This window comes from Cyprinus carpio, chromosome B13 (assembly GCF_018340385.1).
Source record: "Cyprinus carpio isolate SPL01 chromosome B13, ASM1834038v1, whole genome shotgun sequence".
Taxonomy (NCBI): Eukaryota; Metazoa; Chordata; class Actinopteri; order Cypriniformes; family Cyprinidae; genus Cyprinus; species Cyprinus carpio.
In genome coordinates, this window is record NC_056609.1 from 15345215 (window position 1) to 15367813 (window position 22599).

General features: G+C 36.9%; 1 protein-coding gene across 1 annotated transcript in view; it reads left to right on the top strand.

Annotated features, from left to right (window-relative positions):
* Positions 1 to 22599, top strand: part of ndst2a (N-deacetylase/N-sulfotransferase (heparan glucosaminyl) 2a) — a 106825-nt gene that overhangs the window by 53664 nt on the left and 30562 nt on the right. Inside the window, exon 4 of the mRNA XM_042736752.1 lies at positions 22062 to 22157. The gene's annotated coding sequence lies outside the window, so the exon portion shown is untranslated. The remainder of the gene's footprint in view (positions 1 to 22061; positions 22158 to 22599) is intronic.

Sequence of the window (22599 nt, forward strand, 5' to 3'; positions counted from 1 at the left end):
GTAAAACACAGCCTAATTTTCATTTTTGGATGAACTAACCCTTTAACTACTTGGTTCATTTTGAGTATATCCTGACTACAGTAATGATTTCCACTTCACTGGGTGAGCTAAGATCTGCTCTGACTGATTCCGTCAATAAATGACTATTTAGACCAAACAAATGACTGATTTGTAAGTCATTGTGTCATTAATAAGAACCAGCTCATACAGATAATTAAAAGAAATCTGATTGAACTGTTTATGCGTTGCATGTTAATTACGTGTACCTACTATAGAACTAGGATTTGGTTAAGGGCTGTTGTATGTAATGCATAATTTACAGTAATTACTATAGTATGTACATGTGTAACAAAGGGCACTGTAAAATAGAGTGTTACTGTTCTCTTTGTATTATTTTGTACTATGTATGTAGGCTATTTCTCATAACATTTATTTCAGACTGCCAGTTCACAACTCTAAGGCATAATTTCTTTCGTAGTGGAACTGCAGATTCAGCAGCAGCATAAAGCGGTGCAGGAAATGCTGTCATTTTAGTATAGCATTCAGTCTGCATAGTTGGAATAATGCAAACCTTCAAGAACAGCTAACAGAACAGAACGGCATAAATCATCATTCAGTTGCAGTCATTTGTAGAATAAAACATTCTTGAACCTTATGAAGAATGTCTATGGCATTCCCATCGAGACGTGATGATCCCAGTGCAGAGAGACCTTGCACTTCTCAGTCACCATCAAACAAGAAGGATTGTCTGTCCCTTTGTTTGTAGTGGTGGTCATGCTCTGTGATGTGGTCTATGTGTCCTTGTTAGCGGTAGACATGCTGCGCCGATATAGCAGTCTGTCTGTTTATCTATTCATCTTTGTCTGACTGTCTATCTCACCATATCCACCCCCAGAGAGTCTGTTGTTTTCAGTTTTCTCCCAATCAGTGTCATGAGACCCCAGCTTTCACTGCTAGTTTTATCATGCGCCACTTCTAATAACATATTTTTGTTTTAGGCGAAGCAAATATTGCAAGCCAAAGGCTCAGTGCCTCGCCCACATTTTAAGACTTACATTTTGTATATTTTGTGTTTGTGTTGTCAATGTAATTGGCAGCTAATCTTCTTAATATCAACTTCACTGTAAACAAATTTCAGACCTCTCCAACTCAAAATTTTCTATTGACTGGTCACATCTAAATTTTTCAATAGGCCGAACTGAATTTGTGTGAATTACTGATCACATCTGAATGTTCCAGTTGGCCAAATTGAATTTGTGTGAATTGAATTTCATAAATTTAATTAGGCCAACTGAAAAATTTAGATGTGACCAGTCACTAGAAAATATTGAGTTGGAGAGGTTTTTATTTTTTACAGTGTTGGAAAATCTAGTGGTCATTTTTGCTTTGCTTTGCTCAAAAGGGGAAAGAGCTGAAAAATATGGACAATAGAGACAATATTTGCCGAACTTGCGTAGGACACCGCTTACTGCCCAGTCATTCAGATTCAGTGTTCACATATCTGATGACCAGACTGTTAGGCATCAAACAAATTAGAATTTTTCTCTTAGCATCTGCTGATCTTGTCTTCCAAGTGTTGATGATGATGTGTAGCAAGTTGGTTTACATCTGTGGCTTTTGTTGCAGACCCTTACAGGCCTTCTCTCTTATGTACGCTATGCTTTATGGTGTGTTGTTGTAGTTCCAACTCACTGTGTATGAGAAAATACAGGGTTATATGATCTTATTTGATATCTGTTTCTTTGGTGTTATTGTTTTTGAAACCCTGACATCTCTCCTTCATTTGATCTCTTTCTCTCTCTGGCTCTCTTGCCTGCAGGCTGATGATCGTCATCAGGATCTGCAGGTTGTTTTAGTGGCGATGACAGTCGTTCATTGTGTTGTAGGACTGGTGAGAGATAAGCTGCAGCTGAGAAAGCATGTGTAAGGGACAATAAGGGAGTTATGGTAGGAGAGGTTGTGTTGTAGATTCATGCATGTATGTCACAGAGCATTGGAGTGCAAATATGTGTGACGTAGGTGGAAGTACCGACCCAGTGTTTGCAAAGTGACCTTTCCAACATGACTACGTAATACGATAAGTTGTGGACGCACACCGCAGAGCTAGTGCAAGATAAGCATTTGTGGTCAAGTATATAAATTTAAATTTTTTTTAGAAAATGACCAATGGTTTCAATGAGATAAGACCCGTAATCCTCGGCTGGCATCATGTAGAGCCCTTGGAAGCTGCATTGAAACTTCCGTAACCCACTGGTCCTGTTGAAGTCCACTATATGGAGGAAAAATCCTGCAATGTTTTCCTTAAAAAACTTAATTTCTTTTTGACTGAAGAAAGAAAGACATGAACTTCTTGGATGACATGGGGGTGAGTATATTATCAGGACATTTTTATTCTGGAAGTGAACTAATCCTAAAAAGTAGTAATAAGTGAGGTCAACTAATTATTTTATTTTTTTATAGTTGTTTGTAATTGCTGCATTGTAAAACCTTTTCTGAGAAGTTGTGTAGCACATTTTCCAGAAAATAAGTTGCACTGGGTCAAAATTGTGTTGTTGAAAAAAAAAAAAAAAGTAGATTATTATTAGAATAGAACAGGGGAAAAAAGTAAGTATAAAACAAACATAAATTATAGTGCAGTTCATTATAAATAACATTTTTTATATATACCAAGCCTAAACCAAGTTATGTAACTTTTTTTCATTTATTGGAAATGTTTTTGCTGTATTATTTAGTTTTAATATTATTGTTTTTGTTTTGAAATCTATTGTAATCTTCTGTTTGTAGTTTTAATGTGTTATAGTAAAGTATTTCCATTCAATATTACTACTTCAATAATAATAATATAATTATAATTTGTAGTGGTAGTAATATTGAATGGAAATACTATACTGAAACCAGCCTAATTATTCAGGATTTCCTTAATATTGACTAGTCGATCCCACAACCCTCCAAATAAGTCAAGTGGACATCCCTAATATTCAGTGTCCTTAAGTGTGGAGCTGCATACTGTACATGTGTGTAAGTCTGATAGCAGCCGAAAGTGTGAGACTGATTGTTTGAGATGTGAATGGTGTCGCTAGTAGGGAATTGGTGGGTTCTGAATCCGCTGCCAAGTGCCGCTGAGACAACCAAGCAGATGGAGAGGGGAAGAAGCTCTGTTAGAGCCGTTAACCGCAGGCCAAACCAGGACACGCCTGTGTGCGTGCCTGGCATTTTTTAGGAGGTTGATCAAGACAGAAGGTGCACGTTGCAGGTTCGCTCTCTTGTGTTCTCACTAACGGCTCCCCATCTGTCTTTAAGCTTAGCTCTCACTCTCTCCCTTAATGAGACACCTTTCTCTTCTCCACTGCAGCTCCGCTGGAGAAACAGAAATGCTCCAGTTACAGGCCTTTATGAAGGAGAGCAGTTCAACAACAATCAGCTTTTGTACCTCTTATTTGTGTTACCGCAGGGGTTCTCAGACTTGCTTCTGGAGGTCTACTTTCCCACAGATTTCAGATCCAGCTTTAATCAAACACACCTGAACTAGCTAATCAAGGTCTTTGGGTTCACTTGAAAATTATAGACAGGTGCTTGCAGCAGGACTGGAGCTAAACTCGGCAGGAGTGTTGATCTTCAGGAGAAGGATAGATCACTGCTGTCTTGACTGAAACCAAAGGCACCTGCCTTGCTGCCTAGGAAACCAAATTGGTTTCAGAAAGGCTTTCATAATTTGAGTAGGTTTTCTGTGAGAATTAGTGAATATTTAATGAATATAAAATACCTTCAGTTGTATCATAAATTTTTAAAAAGGTGGACATTTCCTGCTTTCAGCTTCTGTCAAATGTCATGGTTTTTTTTTTTTTTTAACCAACAACGTAACTGTCCAGACAGGTAAAATTGACATCTGTTAAACCTGCAGTTTAATATTATTAACATTTTGAAATATTTTAATATCTAAAATATAAATCTTTCTCTTTCACTACATACAGGTCCTTCTCAAAAAATTAGCATATTGTGATAAAAGTTCATTATTTTCCATAATGTAATGATAAAAATTAAACTTTCATATATTTTAGATTCATTGCACACCAACTGAAATATTTCAGGTCTTTTATTGTTTTAATACTGATGATTTTGGCATACAGCTCATGAAAACCCAAAATTCCTATCTCAAAAAATTAGCATATTTCATCCGACTAATAAAAGAAAAGTGTTTTTAATACAAAAAAAGTCAACCTTCAAATAATTATGTTCAGTTACGCACTCAATACTTGGTCGGGAATCCTTTTGCAGAAATGACTGCTTCAATGCGGCGTGGCATGGAGGCAATCAGCCTGTGGCACTGCTGAGGTGTTATGGAGGCCCAGGATGCTTCGATAGCGGCCTTAAGCTTATCCAGAGTGTTGGGTCTTGCGTCTCTTAACTTTCTCTTCACAATATCCCACAGATTCTCTATGGGGTTCAGGTCAGGAGAGTTGGCAGGCCAATTGAGCACAGTAATACCATGGTCAGTAAACCATTTACCAGTGGTTTTGGCACTGTGAGCAGGTGCCAGGTCGTGCTGAAAAACGAAATCTTCATCTCCATAAAGCTTTTCAGCAGATGGAAGCATGAAGTGCTCCAAAATCTCCTGATAGCTAGCTGCATTGACCCTGCCCTTGATAAAACACAGTGGACCAACACCAGCAGCTGACATGGCACCCCAGACCATCACTTGACACTGGACTTCAGGCATTTTGCCATTTCCTTCTCCCCAGTCTTCCTCCAGACTCTGGCACCTTGATTTCCGAATGACATGCAAAATTTGCTTTCATCCGAAAAAAGTACTTTGGACCACTGAGCAACAGTCCAGTGCTGCTTCTCTGTAGCCCAGGTCAGGCGCTTCTGCCGCTGTTTCTGGTTCAAAAGCACACGCCTGTGCACGGTGGCTCTGGATGTTTCTACTCCAGACTCAGTCCACTGCTTCCGCAGGTCCCACAAGGTCTGGAATCGGTCCTTCTCCACAATCTTCCTGAGGGTCCGGTCACCTCTTCTCGTTGTGCAGCGTTTTTTGCCACACTTTTTCCTTCCCACAGACTTCCCACTGAGGTGCCTTGATACAGCACTCTGGGAACAGCCTATTCGTTCAGAAATTTCTTTCTGTGTCTTACCCTCTTGCTTGAGGGTGTCAATGATGGCCTTCTGGACAGCAGTAAGGTCGGCAGTCTTACCCATGATTGCGGTTTTGAATAATGAACCAGGCTGGGAGTTTTTAAAAGCCTCAGGAATCTTTTGCAGGTGTTTAGAGTTAATTAGTTGATTCAGATGATTAGGTTAATAGCTCGTTTAGAGAACCTTTTCATGATATGCTTATTTTTGAGATAGGAATTTTGGGTTTTCATGAGCTGTATGCCAAAATCATCAGTATTAAAACAATAAAAGACCTGAAATATTTCAGTAGGTTATCATTACATTATGGAAAAAAAAACTTTTATCACAATATGCTAATTTTTTGAGAAGGACCTGTATATATAGTTAAAATTTGAGATTTATTTATTAAATAAATATATATGTCATTTAATATATTTGGTAATGTTTTACAATAAGGTTCCATTTGTTAACAGACAGATAGATGGATGGATGGATGGATGGATGGACGGATGGAAGGAAGTCTATGCAGGTCTCTGTTCTTTATATACACATTATTTATTAGATGACAGATTTGGCCCAAAAATCATATAAGTAGCAGTAATGGCACAATATTGACTTCACTTTGTTTTCTGAACAACAAAATTATAGTAACAAGTATATTGTTTTTGAATAATAAAATAAAGTTTTTCTTTCATGTCTGTCAGGCTTGTGAAAGTACAGTAAAAACACAACAGCTGGTGAGTTTCGTAGGTTACATAATGTAATGTAAAATTCAGATTCAGACGTACCTCCATGCCTCACAACCTCTTGTACTGTCTGTAGACTTTTTCAGGGTTTTGAGCACAAGCCAAGAGTCTGTGCAAAGTACCGCAGCCGTCGTTAATAAGTCTCTGTCTGTTAGGCCGCCGCGTGCCGTCTCTGAGCGATGCCGCTATCAGCAGCAGCATTGACTTATCTCAGTCTCATTTGAAACACTGTCACTTGTCATTCTAAGAGTAATGGCAGTACTATAATGAGAGAGGGTGTTCGCCTCTCAATCAATTCTGCTCTAATTAGTGTTAATGCAACGCCAAAAAAACCCCGCAGCTCTCTTCATCACTGCCAGCTCCTCCTCTCCCCCTTTTCTCTGTTGTCATAAGGCAATCGAAACAACATCTTCATCACTTCTGCGCTTGTACATAATGTAACAATAGATATTGTATAGTCTCGCTGGCGTCCTGGCCTCTGTTCTAGTTATGGCTCACAGCTCCACAATGGCCAATTAATGTTCCCTGACACAATCAGAGCATTTGCCTCATGAATTATGGGAATGGTGTGGAAACCAATCACAACTCCCTCCCTATTTTCTTCTTGTTGCTACAGATGGCCTTTAATGTGTGTGATAGGTTTTGTTTTTGCAAGAGCAGCATCTCACATCACATAACACAATTTACAATCATATAACAATATATTGTGATTGATTTTTCTCACAATATTGTGTTGGTCCTTGTATTGATATGTTTTGCATGCTCATTCTGTTTTTGCAGCTGGGGAGTCCCTCTGTGTTATGTGTACAACATCAGAGTGATGCTAATGTAGTACTGCCAAGTAGACATTGACCTTCAGCTCCAGGAAATCACTTGCTTCCAGGCAAGAAAGATGCTCCCGGTGGTCATTAGGAGACTTGACTTATGGTTAGGTAGAGCTGTTTAAATGTACCATATTCTTCACAATTGCTTCGGTTTTTTAATGTTTTTGAAAGAAGTCTCTTATGCTCACCAAGGCTGCATTTATTTGATCAAGAATACAGTGAAAACAGTACTTTTCTGAAATATTATTGCAATTTAAAGTAACTATTTCTATTTTTAAATATTTTATAATGTTATTAATTCCTTTGATGGCAAAACAACTGAATTTTCAGCATCATTCCTTAGTCTTCAATGTCACATGATCCTTTAGAAATCGAATATGCTGGTACTCAAGAAGCATTTCTGTTTATCATCAATGTTGGAAACATTTTTGTGGAAAGTAATGAAATTTAAATGATAAATACCATTTTGTAGTTCCTAATAATGTGTCGTGACAGATTGCTGTAGTGCCTTAGTAAATGCCAGAAGGTCGAAAATGCCAGAGTAGTGTAAACGATAGGCGTAACTGTAGCAAAAGTTATGCGTTTTAATACGAAAACGCACTAGTGTAAACAGGGCCTTAGTTCAAGTAGCACATGAACCAATCATCTCTTCCTCTTTACGAGTTATAGCATGTAATAAACATGAATGAACTTAAGAAGGTATCTTCTTAACAACACCATTTTTCAAATTGAAGTCCACCGACGTTTATCTACTCTTCTGTCTGGTTTGTGTATTGGACAAAATGGCAGATTCACAGCGTTATGATTGGTCAGATCACCCGTCAATCAAGCTCCAGGACTGGCGAGGGGGAAGTTGAATGCATCCTTGCTAGTAAAAAAAAATAGAGCAAGGGTTATGCTCCATAAGTCACTTTCACACCTGAAACTTGTTATATTGGAGTAAAATTGCTCTTTTTTTTTATCTTTACCCATAAATATACCACATCTGTTCTTTACACGTGGGACGGCTGTTTGTCTTTTGTTTGCTTTGTTACCATTCATACATCAGCACCAAAATTTGCCACAAATATTTTTAGTTAGTAAAAGAGTGTCCAATTCTTGCAGTAATGTCTTCATCAGCTCAATGGAAAAAAAAGTTATATAATTTCAAAGTCTGTCCAATTTGACAATTTTTCCAACAACATATTTACCTCTAAATGGAGTTTATATGGTCTTGAATGGAAATTTACATGTAAGTGCCTATATTATCTATCTTAAGATAAACAAAAGAAATCCATCTCAACCTTTGAGCCTAATGTGAGTGACTGCCTCAGAGAGAGAGACAAGTATCTTAAATGATTTGAACGGCATGTCAGATCTGTACATATTCAGCCTCCATTCCTGTATCTCTCTATCTCTATCTCTACTGCTTCCTCCTTCAATGTCACAGTTTGAATTATCTCTCTCCACGGGAACATCTCAATGTGTTTGGCTGTGAATGCCAAACACTCAATCACTGTTCTGTTTCCTTCCTCCTCTGGTCTCTAAAGTAATAGGATTCCTCATCCGGCATGACTCTCACTGGCCTAATTGGAGCAAGAAAAGATGGCAGACGGTTTACAATCAGACAGGAAATGCTCAAGCGACGCTCCTGAAATAGCAGTTTCGCAAATGGAAATTAAGACCAAATTTACTTCAGGCCAAAAGCGAATTGGACTAGTGCATGAATATAAATGTGCTACAGTAGATGTGGTGATATGAGCTTGAAGAGATGGGCTGATCTGCTGATGAGTCGACAGCGGTTATTATGTGCTGATAACAGTCCTTGTGTAAAACATTCACACGGCCGTATTGATTCTGCCATCACTGTAATGAGCGGAGACCGCTGTGGTGTCTTATTTCTCATTCTTGTTCCTTATGATGTGAATTAATATGTGGTGAATGTGAATTTGGGCACTAGCGGAGACCTTGATCTACTTAATATTAGCACACTGATGACTCAATTTCCTCTGACATGTTTATATGGTTGCGCATTAAAATGTTTTTAGCATCACTGTATATCAGGACTGATATCATGATTTGTTTGTTACACGTCATTGTAGCTTCATTGTAGCTATTAAAAAATAAAGTGCCATCATGAAATATGCATTCATCCTCCATTTCTGTTGTCTTGAGAGACTGAAGAAAACCATAGAATTTCCAGTAAATGCATATAGCGAGTAGTTAATGCTCTCTTCTTACTGTGGATTGTGGGAGGCGAATGTGTCAGTGCCCTGGAGTGATTTTTGGAAATGATGCGGCCCGTGAAATGTCTGATTCACTGGGCTTTGCACTGACTGCAAGCATAAAAATATGTAGCTTTAGACAATTTCAATTTCGTTTTCGAATTTGCGATCTTGGTGTCATGTAAGAAAAGATAATTGTCTTGTCTTTACACCCTTTACTTTCTAAGACACTGTTATTTCATTTATAAGTTTTACTTTTTTATTTTTTATACACAAGAGGGAAAAAACATAAAGAAATAAGTCCTTAGCAAGTTATGTGCATTTTGGTGGCATAGAGTGCAGGAGTGGTAGGCAACCCCCTAGGCCTACAGTAATGGTTTAACCCTAGTGCTCAGCAGCCAATCATGCTCACACGTTCAAACTGGTCAAAGTGGCCAGATTGCTCAAAATTATGTGAAATCGATGACAGAGATCACGATTGTTTACGTGTAGAATACATGTTGTTTGCGTTGCCAATTACAGTTCAATTTTTCACACTTAAACAATACATAAACAACATGCGTCCTTAAGGTGTTGTTTACATGTTAAAATTTGTCAGTTTTTGAGCTACATGGATTTCCATATACATAAGTGCCTCTCTTACTCATGACTTTTCCATTGTTTTGGATCAGTGTTATTTTATATACTATTATAGTATTTATTCATGTTTTGAATTAGCTTTTATTTTCTGTTTTTCATTTTAAGTTTACATTTTTAGTAATTTGTTATTGGCCTTTTCTCTTTTCTTGTTGTAGACTTTTGTCTTTTTTATTACTTTTTCTTGCTTTAATTTTAAAGTTAAAGTTTTAGTCATTTTATTGCTCCAATTTAAACTTGTTCAGTTAGTAGCCAAAGCAACACTTCTAATTTTTCAGTATTTTTTTTTAAAGTTATAGTTTTACCTCTAATACCTATATTTTTTTTAACCTATTTTCAATTGTTTCAACTATTTTCCTTAACCCACTAGGTTTCACTCCTTTCAGTTGTAAGTACATCATCTATGGATGTGGCTTTGATCGCAGACCTCCATGTGTTCATGTTTTGTGTGGGCATTCATGTGAGTTATAACTCAACTGTGTCTCTGCTTCATTCCCACCGAGTGGTTTAATGAGACACGAGGGGCCAAACCCCAGTGTGTGTGACTGTATCTCCACAAGAAGCATGAATTGAGCATGACTACACCAGCGGCACTCTGGTGAGTTTGTATCAAGCAGAATAGAGAGTAAGTTACTCATTATTACCTTCATGTTTAAACCTCCCTTTCCAAAGCTGCCCATATTTTTATGTACCTCGCCTTATTCACTCTATATGAGAAACAAGCATTTAGACAAAACATTCAGTCTTAAAGTCATTAAGCATCAGTGACTGTCTCATCCCTCTTCTCATGAGCCAAAGCTTCATTGCTTAATCCCATCATTTAAAACTCATGTGTGAGTGGAGCGCAGCTTCCTCTGAGTGTGTGTTGCTGCAGGGTAATGCTTCTACCCTGATGCGATCTGACACATTGAACCGCTGCGTCTCAACTGCCGCACCATTACCTTCACACAGAGCGCTCAGTCGCCTCCCGAAGAGAGAGATAGAGGAGGGAGGAAATGAAGGAACTTCACTGAAGTTTGGAGGACAGAAATCTATTGTTTTTATTTTTTCCCCTCCTTGTGAAGCTCCGAGTCACTCACAGTTTTCTTCTGAATAACAAGTTGTCAGTCTTTAATCAGCATGTTCCATAAATTCTGGCTCTGGGTGTCATTTTGATCTCTGCTCAGTGGAATCAAAGTGTTTGCAAGTGGGATGCGTCATCGCAAAAGCTCCTTTTTCTGTGTGTGTGCGCGCTTTTGCAAGTGTGTCTAATGTAGCAGTGAGTCAACATGTTCTCTCCGGCTCAGAGATTTCTCAGCGGGAAGTCTCGTCTCCTGAGCAGCGCTGCATTAGAGAGGAGCAGAGCAGCGTGGTGCATTTAACCCAATAAACGCACTCGAAGTGAGCAACCACCCCTGCCTCTTTCACTTTGACAGAGAGACATAAAGAAGGCATGAAGAAGAGAGAGAGAATTTATAAGCTCAAATGTTGGGACTTTCATAGTGTTTATCCTTATATATTGTAGTAGGTTAACACTAAATTTACATTACTCCTACTAATTTTTCTTCTTCAAATTCTCCACCTGAGAAAGCGAGATATGGTGCTTGTCAGTGCAGCGTTTTAATGACTCAGAACCAGTCTAAAACCTCATCTTAACCCAAAACCTTTTTGCTGCTTTGAGCACTGCTGTTTCCCAAGTTTAGTTTGTTTAGAGATGTGGTGTTCTTTTTTTTTTTTACTTTGTGCAATTTTGCGTTTGCATGCACGCGCACACACACAAAATAGCATCGCTGCTCATTTAAAAAATGCCAGTGTTTTACTGTAAAGGCCCTTTCACATGATTTATCTCGACGTTCCCTGTTGCATTGAGCTACAGCGTTACCCCCGGCGCCGTGTTGTGCTCAGGTCAAGCGTTGTAATGTGACACTTAAAGTTCAAACAATTCCAGTTTTGACCCTGTTTGCTGCTGACCTTTTGAAGCGCAGCCAGTTATTACCAGACAATTTACATGACATATCGTTGCCTAGCACCTGTGCAAAAATCATAATATAGAAGAATATCTCGATACATCAGGTTGTACAACACAACATTAGGAGAGCATCTTGACATTCAGAGAATAATCATCATATTGTATACAATAGATAGTTATTTGGATTTTATGGCTAAATTGCCATTTTTACCATGATAAGGCACTGTGAATAACCATTAGCAATAATACACACTTTGCTATCTGGTTAATGGTATAAGTTTAGAGCACACACACGCATACAGTATCTCAGAGTGAGCTTTACCTTTTGCATTAACTTGGATTATCATTAATCTGCCTTTAAAGACACTGCCCTTGGGGGCCCAACATTTGGTGCTCACAGAAACCAATGGAGAAAGACAGCAGGGAGTGAAAACCTCCATGAATATTTTCATCAGGTAATCCTTGGTCTCTTGGGCTTGCCTCCCATTGCACTAGTCATCCTCTTGAGTTGCATCTGTCTGGTTTTTGGTTTAATCCAACCGGGCTGTGATTAGCCGGGGCCTGTCGCAGCATGGCGCTGGATTAGTCTCCCGCCCCGTCAGACGCTTGCGCCATCAGGCCTCCGCCTTGAGCCTCTACGTGGAGCTCTTATCTTTCCCAGATGCTGATTATGGGCTGTAACAGACCACACTGGCAACATGGCCTCAGGGCAAGAAAGAAAGAAGGGTCTGTGGTATTGGAGTATGACTCAGGTTGTTAAATTGGCATTAGAGACAGACCTCCACCTTAGCTAATGAGGGGCTTGGAGAGGTGCTTATTGTCCTTGTTGGTTTATTGGGTCAAATTTCAGTCAGACAGGGATTCCTCAAAGGCTCAAAGCCCACTATTAACCGAGTCTCAGGGTATTGCACTCAGCCTTCACTTGTTTATACGGTGAGATAGATAGATATTAACTCTGCTCCTCAGCTCCCAAAACGCTCTGGTCTGACTTGGAGGTGGAATTTAGGTGACTTCCAATAATAAAACCTCAGAAAGCCATTTGTTGGATGTCATTAAGCCTTGCCGTTAGTGCCATGTTTGTGTGTGTGAAGGGTGCGGGGTCTTTCATTGGATGAGTATTGCTGTCTGTGTGTTTGGCGCCGAGCGCAATGGCATGGAGGACACATTTCTCAGCTCTCCTGTCCCAACGCCTCTGGACACCACGCCTGGTTGGCCTTGTCAATGTCACCGACAGATGCACCAGGAACCTTCCACCTTTATTTATCTCTGTTTTCCTCTCCTCATCGCTCTATCCCACTCGTTTGGCCTCTTTTTTCTCCCCTTTTTCTTCCTTTGATCTGTGATCCATCTCTGATCTCTTTCCTCTGAATGACCTCTCTTTTGGCATGATATATGTATGTGTGTGTTCGTGAACACAAAATGTGAGTGTGGTAAATGAGCCAGAACCAGAAAGAGGAAATGCAAGCTCTGCGATTTGCAGGTGTGAGTATATGGTGATGTATGCTATGTTTGGATGTTTAGTCAGTGTGAAATGTGCTTGAATCTTCACAGTTGCACTTATTTCTTTAGATATGGGCACTTTTGGTCCTGGTTTGGTCTATTTTAATATATTTTAAAATCCTGTGAATTTTCAGCAGCCGTCACTCCAGTTTTCAGTGACATGATCTTTCAGAAATCATTCTAATATGCTGATTCTGTTGCTGCTGCTTAATATTTTTGTGTAAAAAAAAAATAAAATACTTTGAATAGGAAATTTTAAAATCACAGCATTTTTAAATAGAAACATTCTGTATTATATATAGGTCATTACTTTTCATCAATTTAATGCATCCTTACTAAATAAAAAAAATAATAATTTAATCTTAAAACAATCTGAACATTTTGAACCGTAATGAATTTGACCAAAAATGAATAATGATAAAATTTGACTACTAACAATGTCCAACAGTGGATATACAAGCAACTGAAAAGAACTATCCTATCAAATCCTCTCAAATGATATGTTGTGTTTGAAAGCATTCTGTGGGTGGAAAAGAACATTCTGAACATTTTCGGAATATATTGGCTGGCAACTTCGTCTTGATAAGGCCCTTTTCTTAGCAAACATTTAGTGTGTCCTAAATAGTTATATAAAAATTTCACACTTTTTACATAATTTGACAAAAATTACAGCTTGATTTGAGGTGGTGTTGTTTTTTTCTTCACACATTACGTGTCATATTTCATCTCAAGTATGTTCTTCTCTGATACTGTTGTCACATTGCTAACAAAGTAGTCTAACTTTTGATAAAACATTAACAGTTGTAATTGTGGTTATGGTGAAAGTGTCATTACAGCTTTAAGAGACAAAGCTAACTTGTTTAATCTTTTTTTCCATTTTCATTTCCCCTTTTTTGTTGCATTAAATTGATTTCTGAAGGATCATGTGACAATGAAGACTGTAGTAATGAGTTGTCATCACACTAATATAGCAAAATGAAAATGTAGTCTGATCTGTTAGCTGTATTAGGAAAAAAAAAAAAAAACTTGTTTTTGTGACATTAAAAGTGCCTATAGTTTACAAAAATCCTTTTATATAGGCTATGTGTTTTCTCCTTCCACTTTGTGAATTAACACCATTTTCAAAAGTGTCCAACCTTGACCAAGGTAACACTAAATGCTTTGCTCTTTACATTTTAGCACTGTTTTATATCTTAACATATAGCTGTTCTTTGTTCATAGGTTTAAACAAACCATCCATCATAACTAAATGGACATTTCAACCTCTGTTCTTTCATCACCCCGTAACCAAACTGATCCAATCAGATCAATAGCCCTGCCCAATCCCAAGAGCCCCAGCGAAAAATTTCTGTTTGAGAATAAGAGGAGCGTCCTTTCTACCTGCACAGCTTACTGAGCTGCCCATTCGTCTCGGCTCCTCGGAGACATGCTCTCAGTCTCTCTTTCTCTCTGCCCTGGAGAGTTTGAGAAGAGCTGTGGATGGCGAAACCAAGCAGTTGGTATCATGTCTCATAAGAAAGTGTGTTTGTGGCAATCTGCCCTTCTACTTTCTCTACCTTTGTTCCTCCCTTCCTTTTCCTTCTACGACGCAACGAGTATGTTATCTTCAACTCCTCAGCTGGCCCTTTTGTTTATATCCAGTCTGCAAATTAAAGCAGAGTCACAGACAATGTGTGAGCACTCACCACTCTAAAAATACCAGTCGGCTGATTGGGAGCGCAGCACTGAAATAAAGTCATTAAGTCGGTGTGAATCACGCGGGAATGTGCCGGTGGATCTGGAGCGCTGCGCCGCTGGACTTCTCAGCAAAGCATTGATTTAAGCGGGGCTCTGACGGTCTCTAATGGGAGTAGCGCAGTTAATGGAATGTTCTGGGATGAAAGGGCAGGTCAAAGAAGGCGGATAAAGATGAGGGGCGGTCAAAAGGTCAAGGGTCATCCATTGTCATGGCTGTTTGATGAACATTTCTGTCTTTATATGTCCTTTCTGCTTCTCTGTTTTCTTGTAGTTTGGAATAGCTTTGATGTGGTTGTTCTCCTTCGTTATTTATGTCTTAATTATTATTGTTTTTGTGATGAAGCACAGACTTGCTTCCCCACAGAGACGTTCAGTTAAAAGACTCACATGATCACATAGATAACCTCAGTTTCTTATATGACTGGACTGTATATTTCATATTTACAATGCATTTAAATTATTTTTATTTTGACCTTTTCTAAAGATCATTTTGGTAGTTTCGATGTTATGACTACTCCCAAATTCATGAGCTTGTGAGGGCAAAGAGGTATTTAAACTACTCTTCCAATAATAGTGCTGTGAAGTTTAATTTCCACAAATCAATTAATTATGTTAGTTGAAGTTCCCATGGGGTTATATATGTAATTTATTTATTTAGTTAATAACCCAGTCTATGTACTACTTGCTTAATCCTTTTAAAAATGTATCAGTAGTGCATTTTACTGCTCCCTGCAGAATGATGTTTGCCTGCAACACAACATTAATGTTCACTACTCCTTGTTTCACCGTCTCTCCCCACCTACACGAGGGTCAAGCTGCTTTATGACCATTGGTTGTGCTGCAGTGCCCTTGAGCAAGGTATTTATGAAAAGCCTCCATGGATAGTATCGTAGGGCACCAATTTCGAATGTACAGTTTTTCAAGCTTATTTTTATGTGCTTATTTATGTGTTATGCTTTAAGGGCAGCTTTAACATTATGTAGAATATCTCCACTGAAAAAAGTCAGTCGTACATGAGGAACAATACATGATGACAGAATTTTGGCTGAACATCTCTGGACATTGGAACTTTTTTATTTTTAGAAAGATTGCCTCTATTCAAATAATTTTGAATAATTGAATTGTCCAGAACCTGCTAGCAAAATTCATCTGAATTCTCTGATAAGCTCTAAACTTCTGAGAAAGAAAAAATATATATCTAAAACTCCAAATCCTGGCTTGCATCAGTTGAAGGCTCTGGACAACCAAACATTTTTTTTCTTGATACTTTTCAGAATTTATTGAGACCTATAAAATATATTTGGAGATTTAGATTCCTGGCAGTTGGAAATGGATGACTTTGGTGAAGGCGGAGGTTGTTTTCTCCTTGGCATACACTTAAAAAAAAAAAAATAGCTGCCTGCATTAGTTAGTAATAATAATTTTTTTCATTGTTGATGAACATGTTGTGAAGTTCCATAGGGACTAAATGTTCACTTTTTTATGAGCAGGGATCCTTATGTGTTTTATCTGACAACAAGCTCTGCAACCGTCACGACATGACAAGCATGTGAGAGCAGAAGAGCCAGCAGAGGAAAGAGCACAGGTCCATGTGGAATCTGTGCCTACAGACTCACCTCTTTCATGCTCATTTCTTTGGCTAATTTTATCAGTGCTTTCAGCTGTCATTTAGAATATAGTACTCTACATTAGACACATTTTACCAATGTTTTATATGTAAAGTTTGGGGTATAAATGTATGTATGTGAAATATTTTTACAATTTTAAAACAACTCTTCTATTGTAATATATTTTAAAATAGATTAGATAAGAGGAATAAATAGTAATTTATTCCTGTTATGGCAAAGCTATTTTTTCAGTGTCACATGATCCTTCAGAAAGCATTCTAATCATTCTATGCTGACTTGGTGTGCAAGAAACATCTTTCTTTTTTTTTTAATCCCTGTTAAAAACAGTTGCTTGATATTTTTGTGGAAACCATGGTAGATCTTATTATTCTTTGATAAATAAAAGTTAAAAAGAAAAGCATTTATTTGAAATAGAAATTAATTGTAATAAAGTCTTTAGTACCACTTTTGATCAATTTATTGCAACCTTGTTGAATAAAATTATTAAAAAAAAAAAAAAACTTACAGATCCAAATTTTTGTATATATATATATATATATATATATATATATAATTGTTTTTTTTGTTTGTTTGTTTTTATCTTCAGAAGTTTAATAAGTTATTATTGATTTATTTTATTTTATTTTAAGTTTTTTACATTTTGCCCATGACCCTACATAGTGCTGGTGGTTTGGAGAGTGGATGGATGGGTCTACACATTTGTACTATTATGTACTGTTGTACATCTTTGAGACAGATATGTGCAAAAGCTGTGTCCAGTGCTGAAGAGAGTGACAGTATTTGTCAGGATAAGGAGATTATATGACAACAGGTTCTTCTCTTGGCTTTATCTCTTCTGCGTTGCAGAGATGATGAAATACCTTCAGAGAAGCTGAGTGGTTCTTCAGGGATGTGTGAGAGAGCTCCGCCGGCCATATCTGTCCCGTGGTGATGCCTTTCTCTCAGCCTTTTTATTATAGGATTTAAACAAATGGTTTCTTTCACTTTCACATATCACACTGATGAATTTAAAGTGTTTTCTGAGTGCGCTTTATTGTCCCTCCCTTTGCCTTGACTCACAGAGCTGATTTATGATAAGATTTGTGATGACTCTTGCTCTCTTCTACATCTCTCTTACTCGTGGCTTGGTTTCAGGTATGATTAAGTAATTCAGTGTCAACCAGATTGGCAGCTGTGGTATGCTACGTCTGCCCCCTTCGTGTGGCACCGTTCTCACCTGTGCAGCCCACAGATTGGAAGCAGTGCTTTTGCTTATGAAATGTCACTTGGAGTATAGCATATAAAAGGGTATTTCGCTTATTACATTGCTCCTCCCTCCACTCATCTTTTAGTTGTGAATTATGCCCATGATTCTGAGCGTTGCAAGAGCAGCACATCTCTCCACAATCTTCAATATGATCATGATCATCTAATCTTCTCCCTATCATTGCACATGGACCGTTGCACCGCTCTCTCACGATTCCCTGCCAGAGCGATGACTCCCAGCCATCCATACGCTGTTACACACGCAACCCCCGTCACACACGCTCACCGCTGCTGCTGGCTTCAAGGTGCAGTGATGGAGACATATGAGAGCTGGGTTTCTTTAAAAGGTCATTTTAGATCTCGATAAGCTTCTGTGTGCTTTTGCATGTGCAAACTGGCAGTCAGTGGAAAACTGCATAACGAGGAGGTAGATTGAGTTTGTCCTGTTCCCGCCTGATGATTCAGAGCTGTTACAGGCTGACATAAGTGTCTCCATTGCTGTCAGCCTATCAGCACACTGTGTACAGGCTAAGGGATTTTAGCCAATCAATTAGCACCTTGCCTGAACTATAGACTCTGTTCTGTCACGCTGAGATGGGAGGACTCTGTGTAGGGGTGGGTTATGGACATGTAGATGGATGGATGAATCAGACTGTGTGAAGAATGGAATACTAGTGTGCTGCATACTGCGTGGTTTACACATTTACTGTTAATATTATGTTTATCAAACAAACTTATTGCATACCCTTGTATAACTGAGTAAGTTTGTTTCCAGTTATGTTAAAGTTATTTATTGAATTTTATTTAATAAGTTTATTAGTGAATCAATTACATTTGGGGTTAAAATGTCTTAAACACTAAGCATTCAGTCAAAATTTTTAAATAACAGTAGATATTATATCTTGAAACCTGCCAAGAACATGTCTAAATCATATTTCACGCTTAAAACATAAATTATATTCTGTCTTTTATTTTACATTTTTTGTAGTGTAATGACATTTTTGGCAATTAAATATTAAGACTTCCCCCAAATTCCCAACATCGAAATGTAAAAAAAAAATACATTATTTAAATGCAAAAAAAAAAAAAAATATATATATATATATATATATATATATATATATATATATATATATATATATATATATATATATATATATATTATTCTTAATTGTAAAACATTGTGGTAGTGTTTATTGTGTTGCCTTCACACTAATATTAATACAAACTGAATTATTATTATTTTTTATGTTTTAATGTTTAAATGAAGGGAAGAAAACAATTAATGCATCTATGAATTAGAGATTTGCAGAGAGCATATCATTAATTGCCTTAAAATTGTCACAGTTTAGCAAAGTATGGTTCTAAAATAATTAATGTTGCTAAATGTATCAATTTTCCTTATGCAAACAGGGGAAGTTATCATTTTGTGAAATTTCCATTCATGCTGTAATATACTGCCGAAATGCTGAGTGATGCATTAGTATAATAATCAGTATACAATGTTGAATATAACTGGAGAAAGCCAAGGACCGTACAGGAAAGTGAGTGAAGTAAATGGGAAGGAGAGATATGTACTGAGGGTAGAGTTGGGAGATTGCTCACTGTTGCTACTGGGAATCCTCCAGCACTGATAGTCATGCTTTGTTTAGTTTGTTTATCAGTATTGAATTAGTCAGTGGAGAGTGGAACATGGCTTTCGCTGGGACTTTGACACTGTGCAGAGGTTGCTTTGTGTGTATGTGGAGGACAGACGGGATGAGTGCTCTTTAACTATACATGTTCTTTTTGTAATTGTTTGGCTTAAATAATGATGTTTTTTCAGTTGGATCAATGATGTCCCTCTTTAACCTCAGTTTGTTGATAGTCCATGTCCATGTTAGGAATGTGCAGAACTACACATTTCATTCAAATCAATTAGTCATTGGGTTATCTAAATGCCTAGTCGACTAATCAGGTCTGGTTTTAGGTTTGCCTGATCTCTGACTCATTTCTTAGTGGGGGCATTTACAAACAAAATCTGACTTTTTAAAAAAAAAAAAAAACTCTACAGCGCTTTTTCTTGCAGAGCTCATGGTGGGACACTCATACAACATGAGATGCAACACAACGACTGAAGACATTTATGGCTGAAGTCATGGTGCTATAAAGAGGATGAATTTAAAAATGCAACAGTTTCTGAGAGGGTTTTACACTCCAACAATTCAGCACACTGTCAGAATGCTAATTAAAACATTGCCACTAAATATATCACAAAGAAAAATCTAAATAAACTGATCAACTAGTTGTTAGACGATTAGTCAACGTTGTGACCCATCTCTACTTTCATGTGCAGGCGTGTTGTTAGTTAACATCCTGGTTAAGGTTTCCTCTGTTGGTCCTCTGAGAGATCTTCTGCGTCTTTCTGAGATCCATTAAACATTAAACTCTCAATCTGCATCAGCAAGAACAAAGGCTTCTTCCTGTGTACTTCCTCTGTTGTCTTTTCTGCCCCCCTCTCTCTCTCTCCACGTGTCCTTGTTTTCTCTCTCGGCCTCCTGTCGTGCATTACCAGCTAAAGAATAAAACTCCAGCACAAATGCACTCAGAGACAGCAGATGCATGCTGGTTGTTGTGAAGATCACCATGAAGTCTCTGTTTTTGGAAGCCAGATCTTTCACTCTTCATAATGTTAAGTATGCATTTCTTCTTGGGTCCAGCGTATGTTGGAGACAAGTGTGTCACCTAGCACTTGGTGTGTTTATGTGTGTGTGGTTATGGGTCAGGATGGTCGACTAGTTGCCAGCTATCTATCAACCAGCTAGTTGATTAGCGAAGATGATGTTTTTATGCTTTTGAATCAAAGATCCTTCAACATCTCCGTGAATGTTTTAGTATGCTGTGCTTATACTGTCTCCAAAAAGTTGCATGTCTCAATTCATTGTCCTTTAAGCACTGTTTCCACAGCCATCAAAGCAAGGCTTATATACAAATTCACCACCTTCAACAGATTTTAAGTGATCTCTATCAGGCCTCAGATCACCTGCTATGAGAAATGATCTTAAAGGACAGTATTTTATTGCTGATTCTTTATGTTGTGGCACTTGGGCACTTGTTCTCAGGTGTGTGTCAGAACACATTGTATCCCAAAACCAAATAGAAATTTTTTTAAATAATTTGTCCATAAAGAAAATTCAAGTCCACTATTACTCTCCATATATATATATATATATATATATATATATATATATATATATATATATATATATATATATATATATATATATATATATATATATATATACATATATATATATATATATATACATATATATATATATATATATATATATATATATATATATATACATATATATATATATATATACATATATATATTATATATATACATATATATATACATATATATATATATATATATATATATATATATATACATATATACATATATACATATATATCATATATATATACATATATATATATATATAGATATATATATATATATATACATATATATACATATATATATATATATATACATATATATACATATATATATATATATATATATATATATATATATATATATATATACACATATATATTCTTTTTTATTTGTTTACAGCTATTTAACTTTATCCAGTAAATTTTAATTACTATATGTGTCTGTTTTTTTATCATTACTATATTCATATTCATACTGTATTACAGTTTGCAATTACTTTTGCAATTATTATTTTTTTTTTAGAATTAGACTTAAATTGAAAATTAAGTATAAGTATTTATATAACATATGTTGTGCAACCATGTATGTATGTATCTAATCTAATATTTGAGTTTAGGAATTTTTTTGAATGCAGAGTAAATATATGCCTGCACATTGAAGAACATAATGTTGATAGTTTTGTGAAATGTAAGGTTTCAGCCTACAAGAGCTATGCTTAGCATCCATAAATCCAAAGAAATGCATCTATTCAGAGTCTGGTGGACTGGTGGCAGTCTGTTTTATGCATGACTTTTCTTGTACAGACTTGTCAAGTAGCCATTCAGGCAGTCCACTGACCAGTTGATTAAAATATGTATGCACATGTCTCATCCGCTCTTTGCCTTAAGCTAGCTTTAATATCCTAGATCAAATCTCCCATTAGAAAGTCATTAAAAGACTTTACCTTCACCTCTTTTTGTAGGTGTTTTTTCCCTGGATCTGTCTCATGTCTGTGTGTGAATGTAAGTGTGACGGACTGTAATTGGTCAAGGGGTGTGTTCTTATCTGTACATGGTTTGTCAATACATGTACATCAACACACACGAAGCACTTCAGTGATGTTCAGATCATAATCTAGGAGAGAAGAGTGGACCGTCTGAGATCGAGACACCTCACAAATGAAAGAGTGCAAATATTGACTGCAAAAGTGACGCAACTGTGCAGGAGTCATCTATCAAACCCTCACCGCATGTCCTCTCTTTCCTCATTGCAGGTGTCTGAACACACGCTGAGATTCACACACTTCCACCCAGGACAAGTCAACTAATGCACTGACTTGATTTATCAAGAACAGCTGCAGCTACAAGAAGTAAGTGTTGATTTTGTTACTTGTTTTTTGAACTGATCACTAAAAAAATCCTAAATTTGTCAATTAGCTATTGGTAATTGGCCTAAATTTATGAATGCATGCATTTATTCATTCTATCATTAATTGATTATTCCATTCTTTCACTATTTCATTAATTAACAATACACATGATCCTGTATGATGAGAATTTGGTTTTCTGTGATGTATTGAGTGTTGTTGCAAATTCTGCTGATAAAATGCCAGATGGTAATAAAAATGTAGGTGACTAATATTAAATAGGTTTTTCATGATAAATTGTTAAATGTAAAGTTTAAAATTAAGTTAAAATGGTTTGAAAATTCTAGATAAATCACCATATGAAAACTATTTCTAGTAAAAATGTGTATTTTAAGATGACAAATTAAATTATAATAGAATTTCCAGCTAATTCTTTTTTCTTTTA